Source organism: Suncus etruscus, chromosome 4 (genome assembly GCF_024139225.1).
Source record: "Suncus etruscus isolate mSunEtr1 chromosome 4, mSunEtr1.pri.cur, whole genome shotgun sequence".
NCBI classification, from domain to species: domain Eukaryota; kingdom Metazoa; phylum Chordata; class Mammalia; order Eulipotyphla; family Soricidae; genus Suncus; species Suncus etruscus.
In genome coordinates, this window is record NC_064851.1 from 56,072,904 (window position 1) to 56,081,294 (window position 8,391).

The window sequence follows — 8,391 nt, forward strand, 5'->3', positions numbered from 1 at the left end:
GGCCGAATTTCCTTGGTCCCAGCCTTATCTAACATTTCCCAGACCCCTCCCAGGAATGGGAGGGTCTAGCAGGTAAGGTTACACCTACTATCCGGTTCCCAAGACCCCTCCCAGAAATGGGTGGGTTTCAGGGTTTCAAATAGGTACACCCACAGTCTCTTGAAGCAGAGGTTTCCAATTCTAGGGCCAGTGTGACACACAATTAATTTTAATATGCTACCATTTCCTAGCCATGATCGTCATCTCCTAGACCAGGGATCTCAAACTCGAGGCCCGCGGACCTTTTGCGGCCCTCCGTACGACATTTTGTGGCCCACGGCCGGCCTTCAAATATCGCAGTATTCGTGATTATTCACTTACCGAATAATTGCAATAAAAATCGCACTAGTAAGAAAAAATCGCATTGAACATTCGCATACTCCGAGCAGTTCCGTTCGGGGTATGCAAATGTTTAATGCGATTTTTTGCGATTTTTTTCTTACTGATGCGATTTTTTTATTGCGAATATTCAGTAAGCGAAATCCCTTATGCAGCCCTGCCTCACTCCGACTTTGCCTCTTGCGGCCCCCAGGTAAATTGAGTTTGAGACCCCTGTGACCTAGACATTATAGATGTTGCATTTTGTTTAGTTCTTAAAATCACGAGTGAAACACAATTTTATTTCAAAATTTAGAAGAATTTCACAATGTCTATTGAGAAATTCACAGTATGTGGAAATACAAACTTAAGACAGAAGACTATTGGCCTGTAGTTCTGGTAAAGAATGATTTTTGCCTCATAACTTTAAATATATTTTATTTCAAGGTTTATTAAATATATATGTATATATAGTGCTTAGTACCAAAGATATACCTCATGCCTTCTTATCTAAAAAAGAGAAGAGCGATACTTTTATTCAAAGATGTAAACCCTTCCTTATTTGGAAGCAAATATGTTTCAGGTTTTGAACTCTTTCAAAAATGATTTTTATAATTTAATTTTATGGTTTAGTAAAGCAATAATACACTATAACATACAAATTTCATGCATGCTACTTTTAAAATCAACATATGTACATAATATATTAACACATTTACCTTCCAAAGTATTGTTATTACTTAACTTTCAGGTTTCCACCAATCAATCAAAATCTGATAACAAAATTGGATTGATTGAAGTTGTTGACAGATAAAACTTGACAAATGAGTGCTAGAATCCTATTATTCTCTTAAGCATTAAAGAAGGTAGCCTCAAGATTTTTTCTGCAATTTCCTTACTATTTAATAGAAAATGGAAGCTAAAAAATTACATGGCTGAAAAGATTTACTATAAAATCATTAGATAAAAATATTTGTTCTTGTTTTGTTTTATTTCTCCTCCTTCTTTTACACTAGTCAGTGAAATATTTTTTTAAGAAAAACTGGCTAGATCATAAAAATCTTTGTTCTTGTTCTGTTTTATTTCTCCTTCTTTTACACTAGTCAGTGAAATATTTCTTTAAGAAAAACTGCCTAGATCATTAAAATCAAAGTCAAGGTGGCATTAATCTGTGACCTTATTGGCAGGCAAAACTGATCTCACACATTAACTTTGAAATAACAGTTTTCATTTCTCCCTCTTTACTGCTATGGAACAGCCCCAAAGGAAAACTGAGTTTCAAAGTTGCTTATGTCCTGAGTATCAAATGCACTTCTCACTTTTTACTCTGTTCTTTAAAAATGTCATGTGGTAAATGATTAAAGTTTTTCCATTTTTTCAATTGAAATCTTTAGCCAAAATATTGGATATTAAAAAAGTTATTAGAGGTGATCAGATAAGCTTAAAATTCTAACCATTTGAGGCCAGAGTGATATTATAGTGAGTTGGGCACTTGCCTTTCTATTGGCCTGTCTGATTTTGATCGCTGGCATCTCAAATGGTCCCCTGAGCTGGCCAAGAGTAATTCCTGCATGTAGAGCCAGGAATAACCAACCTCTGAGCACAGCTGGTAATGCCTAAAAACCAAAAAAATTAAAAAATTAAAATAATAAAAAATAATAAAAAATAAACAATCTAACAATTAGACTTAAACTGATAACACAACATTAATAAATTAACAGGAGCAAACACAATCATATACAAAATATCATGCATTAAAACTACAAATTTTTACATGTCAATTTTTTTGGTTTTTTTTTTTTTTTTGGAGGGGGGCTCACACCCAGCAGCGCTCAAGGGTTACTTTGGGCTCTATGCTCAGAAATCGCTCCTGGCAGGCTCAGGGGACCATATGAAATGTCAGGATTCGAACCACCAACTTTCTGCATGATAGACAAACGCCTTACCTCATGCTATCTCTCCGGCCACTACATGCCAATTTTTAATTTTAAGAGCACAACGATAATAGAACGTTTTAAAACCAGATTGTTTTCTAAATTAAGGCAATTGAAAATATAAATCATTTAAAAATTAATCACATAAATTATTTTTACATCTATTTTTATATCTACATAGTATATAGTTTTAAATAAAATATTTAAAATAATCATACAAAATATATCATCTCTTATGATCTAGGATAATAAGAAATGTACAAAATGTTTTTGGTCTGTATTTAATACTAAATCTTCACAAAAATATTTTACATGTGGAAAAAAAATCTATAAAACAAAAATACTTGGTATTCAGATTTTGTATCATTCATTTTATAAATAAATAGGGAAATGATGAAGAAAGGAATAAATAGGTCATAATAGAAATTGAAAAAAGAAAAAGAGAAGGGAAATTGATATAAAAAGGAAGAGGCAAAGTGATGCAATGGAGTAGGAGAAATAAAGTATTTTTCAATTCTATGCAGTGATGATCCTTTATAATTTGTCATTTACAGTAGATTTTATTAAGTATAAATAATTACAAGCAAAGCAAAATCAAAGTTGTTTTGTGTCTTGTTAAAAATAAAAAATTTGGGTGCCAGAGCAGTGGTACAAAGTCTACCTTGCCCACGCTAGCCTAGGATGGACCACGGTTCGACCCCCTGGCAGCCCATATGGTCCCCCAAGCCAGGGGCAATATCTGAGTGCAGAGTCAGGAGTAACCCCTAAGCATCACCGGGTGTGGCCTAAAAGCCAAAAATAAAAAATAAAAAATTTTGGACAATATTTATAAATACCTGAGTTGTAGACACCACACAAACCATTTAGAAGTTCATGGATATAATGAAAAAAATTTAATGCTTAAAATGATTATATGTTAAAACATATAGTTTTACCTTGGGTTGTAAAGTATATGTGAAAATACAAGTGACATAATTGTTATTTATTTTTATAACTTTTTTACAGAGGTTTGGGATATTACTAAAATTAGAGTTAAAATGTTTGAGCTAAGGGACATTGTAAATTGATACCAAAAAATTGTATAAATTAAAAAAAAATTGGGGCCAGTGCAATAGCACAGTAGGGAGGGTGTTTGCCTTGCATACAGCAGACCCAGGTTTGATCCCCAGTATCCCATATTGTCTCCTGAGTCAGCCAAGAGTAATTTCCAAGCAAGAGCCAGAAGGAGCCCCTGAAGGTCACTGCCAGGTGTGTACCCCAAAGAAGAAAGAAAGCCTGTCTTATTTCACTTAGAAGATCGGAGTCCATATTTTTTCTGCAAAGCAAACTATGAAAAAGTGCCTGATTTTTACATTTTTGCATTGAAGAAAGGCAGAGATTCTTGTAGAGAGTCCTATGGAGTTCAGATTCACAGTGACCCAAAAAGTAACCAAAATTTACCAAACCTGAAAGGAGTGTGAAAAAGCATTCTCCATGAAAAATACAAGTCATCAGACAAGGCATCCTTATAAAAATGCAGAGCACTTGATTAGGAAAAACTTCAAAAGCCAAAAACTTCTTGCAAGGGATGGTCACTTTGGCTGATCAGGAAAGATTAGAATGCGTACTAAGTCAGAGCATAGACTTTCTTATATAATCAAGTTAAAGAATTTTTTTTAATGTCAATAATGGTGTCAAAAAAGTTTAGGGAAGTTACATATCTTGTAGGCAAGCTCTACTGCAGAAAGAGAAGCAAAAAAGAAAGTAGGTTCTTCTGTTTCTTTCCTCTCCTCTTTCTCTCTCTTGTTCTCTTTTTAAAAAAAAAAAAATGAAACGCTTCACGAATTTGCGTGTCATCCTTGCGCAGGGCCATGCTAATCTTCTCTGTATCGTTCCAATTTTAGTATATGTGCTGCCAAAGCGAGCACCTTTTCCTTTTTTCTTTCTTTCTTTCTTTCTTTCTTTCTTTCTTTCTTTCTTTCTTTCTTTCTTTCTTTCTTTCTTTCTTTCTTTCTTTCTTTCTTTCTTTCTTTTCTTTCTTCTTTCTTTTCTTTTTTCTTTCTTTCTTTCTTTCTTCTTTTTCTTTTCTTTCTTTCTTTCTTTCTTTCTTTCTTTCTCTCTCTCCCTCCCTCCCTCCCTACCTCCCTACCTCCCCCCTCCTTTCTTTCTTTCTTTCTTTCTTTCTTTCTTTCTTTCTTTCTTTCTTTCTTTCTTTCTTTCTTTCATTCTTTCTTTCTTTCTTTCTTTCTTTCTTTCTTTCTTTCTTTCTTTCTTTCTCTCTCTCCCCCTACCTCCCTCCCTTCCTTCTTCTTTCTCTCTCTCTCTCTTTCTTTCTTTCTTTCTTTCTTTCTTTCTTTCTTTCTTTCTTTCTTTCTTTCTTTCTTTCTTTCTTTCTTTCTTTCTTTCTCTCTCTCCCCTACCTCCCTCCCTTCCTTCCTTCTTCTTTCTTTCTTCTTTCTTTCTTTCTTTTTTTTGTTTATTCTTTCTTTCTTTTTCTTTCTTTCTTCTCTCTTTATTTTTCTTTCTTCCTTTCTTCTTTCTTTCTTCTTTATTTCTTCTTTCTTCTTTCTTTGTTTTTCTTTACTTTCTTCTTTCTTTCTTTTCTTTTCTTTCTTTCTTTCTTTCTTCCCTCTTCTCTTTTTCTTTTCTTTTAGACAATATTTCTTTCTTTTCTTTCTTTCTTTCTTTCTTCTCTCTTCTCTCTTTCTTCTTTCTTTTGGACAATATTTCTTTCTTTCTTCCTCTTTCTTTATTTCTTTCTTTTTTATTTTTCTTTTTCTTTTTGTTTTAGGGAACATATTGGATGCTAAAACTAACCTGGCTTGGCCTCTTGCAATCAAGCACCATAACTGTTATATAATTGCATTGGCACAGCAGTTCATTTTACACTATCTGTTATTAAGAGTTGCTTTGCAAGATAATTTATCTTTGATTTTTAACAAAATAGCATGAAGATATCGTTTTCTTCATTACTTTTGATTTGGAGTCAAAACTTAGAAAGTGTGATGTGATCATGCATTTGCATTCCCTGCATCCCACGGGAAATTCATATATAGTCATATGAAGAAAATTTTACAGATATAGTGTTACCTTTTATAATAAAATGGCACAAATATAATGGAAACAGTAAAATTTGGCGTTGCTTTTTAAGTTTTAATTATATAGATGAAAAAATAGTACATTTAAAATTGTTGTAGGCAGTAAGATAGTGAAGAAAATAAATTAAATTGGTATTATGAAGAAATTAATTGAATCTTCTGAAGTTCCTGGTTTCCATATTTCAATTAAAGCAAGTTGCACAATTATATTTAAATCATTTAAATCAGTAAAATATAAAAAACATTATGTATTTAAATAATGACTATATTTCTATGTATAATTGTATATACATATATATACATGTATCGTGTCACTTTAACCACATGAAGTTAAAACTTCCATTTTTTTGAAAGTACCAAAAATAAAATGTAATATATCCTATTTATTACCTCCTAAAATAATGACCATCTTATCAATAATCAGTGTTAGATCCTTAAGATCTTCAGTGAAAAATGCTATAAATACACATTAAACTCAAGCCATTCTAGTAAAATAGAATCATTTAATTATTAATTAAATTAATTATTAATTCTCTGTTATGTTTTTGTAAACTAAAACTTTCAAAAATAGCTCTCTGTAAAACACTACCTATATATGTATATATATGACTTTTAAATTGTCTTCTATGTTTACTAGTGGCTCCCCCAAAATAGTTATTCTTATACTTAAAACTTAGAGCTATAACAACTTATATCTATACATTAAAACATATTTAGTAACATAAAATTAAACACTTAACAGAATGTCTTCTAATCTCATAAGGTACATCCAAGGGACTGCCACAACTCAAAGGATTTTAATCAAGCTACAAGCTTTGAAAGCTAGAATTCATGAGAGGAAAACTGATGCGTTTCCAAGCATACTTTTGTTCTATGTCCAAAATTTCTGTTTTAAGTCTTCTGGCTAATTGATGGTGAAAAATACATCAGGGTAGATATTATTTCAGAAAATGATCAAAAATCATTTGGAAGAAAGTATTAAACCAGAATGACTGTTCAGAACCATGGATTCAGAAGAAATATTATTGAAGGGATGTGTCTTCAAAATGCAGAACTGAAGTTTTCTAACAAGGGCTGATAATAGGATAAATGGACAAATTATGATTCTTAAGGTGAAACTCCTCAAATATATTTTTTCCTGTTATTAAAGTGATCTAATCTCAAGAATCCTTGTTAGCAGAGCCAGCTAAGACAACAGGAAAGCTGACAGTATATGACAAAAGAGTGCAATTGTATTTAATACAGTGTGTTTTTTGAAAGCAAAGAATAAAACAAACATATAAGGAGACAAACACACAGTTATTATCCAAGCTTTAGAATCCCTTGGGAAGCCCTTAGTGAGATCACAAGTTAGCTATTCTATACAATAATAAAATAATGCTCCCTTTCCTTTTTGCCAACCTCTGAGTCATTGTTTAAGAGGACAGTTACATTAAGGTCAATTAGTAAGCACTTCAGAATTCAATGGGCACCTTAAAGTTAGAAACTGTGATATTTCACATAAACAATCAACAAAGCACCACTAAAGTATAAAATCATGACAATTTCCTATTCTATTTTTGCCTGAGTTGTTCTCTACATCTAAAATGACTTAAAACTTTTTATATTCTTTCCCTGGTGCATTTTGCACTGGCTCTGTTAGCTGTTCATATGTTTCCTTAGGTGTATTTTTTTTTTTTTCAAAAAAACTAAACTGTTTTACTCAGGTAACTATCCAATCCTAAGAATTTTGATAGGGGGAAGATTTCCTGCACTGTGTGACTACCAAGTTAAGTAGGTCAGTTAAAAACATGCAACAAGATTGGAGTGAAAAAGAGGAATGGATGTTAGTTGTAAGAAGACAGAATTCTTGTTCTTGTCTTGGTACCGAATGTGAAGTTTTTAATGAGCCCAAATTTTAACATATATTTTTTCTCTGAAAATGGTTTTTATTTTTGTAAAGGCTCAGTTTGAGGGTACAGAGAGTAGGGAATTTTCTTTGCATGTGGCCAGTTAGCCACTGAGTAGTATCCCCTGATCCTGATAGGAGTAATTTTTGAGCTCAGATCCAAGAAAAACCACTGAGAGTCATGGGTGTCATCCAAAACAAAGAGATTCTTTTACATATAAAAAATCATACATTTGATTTAATTAACTCACACAATATGAAAGTGAAAAATATAATTTACAAACAAATGATGTGAATTTAAAACTTTTGTGTTTAGAGCCTGATAGCACAGTAAGCTTGAGTACATGATTTTGTACCTGGGTCAAAATGAGTATTAGGTATTAGGTAACACATACATTTTTCCTTAAGCACTTCCAAGAGTAACCCCTGACACAAAGCCAGGACGAAATTCTGAGCACTATTGGGTAAGGCCCAAATAGAACCAAAAGAAACCAAGAGAACTAAAACAGCACTAACAATGCTGCAATGAGATATATGTGTGCAACAGGGCCTGCGATGGTGGCATCTAGAGGTAAAGCCTTGCAAGCACTAGCCAAGGAAGGACCATGGTTCCATCCCAGGCATCCATATGGTACCCCCCCCAAGCTCGGGGCAAATTTCTGAGTGCTTATCCAGGAGGTAACACTGAGTATCAAAACGGTGTGCCCCCCCCCAAAAAAAGAAAAGAATATGTATATAGGTGTGCAGAACGTATTTTTATATTGTGTTTTTATGTTCCTAGGGTACATCCTTAGGAACGGTAGAGCCTGGATCCAAATGGGAGCACAATTTCCCAGTTTTTTTGAGAAATCTCCATATTGCTTTTCATAAAGGCTGGACTACGATGGAATTCCCACCTAGCAATGAGTGAGAGTTCCTTTCTCCTCAAATTCACACCAGCACTGATTATTTTTGTTTTTATTGTGGTGTGTGCCAATCTCTGTGGCATAAGAACGGTACTTCATTGTTGTTTTTATTTGCATCTCCCTGATGATAGTGATCTGAAACATTTTTCATGTGCCTTTTTGGCTATGTGTATTTCTTCTTTAAGGAAGTGTCTGTTCATGTATTCTCCCCATGTTGATGGGGTTAGATT

At 33.2% G+C, this 8,391-nt stretch overlaps 1 non-coding gene across 1 annotated transcript; it reads right to left on the minus strand.

Moving 5' to 3' along the window:
* Positions 1–4,092: 4,092 nt before the first annotated feature.
* On the minus strand, positions 4,093–4,198 carry LOC126008390 (U6 spliceosomal RNA). The gene has a single exon (XR_007495724.1). It is a non-coding gene; the product is annotated as a U6 spliceosomal RNA (small nuclear RNA).
* Between the last annotated feature and the right edge of the window lie 4,193 nt (positions 4,199–8,391).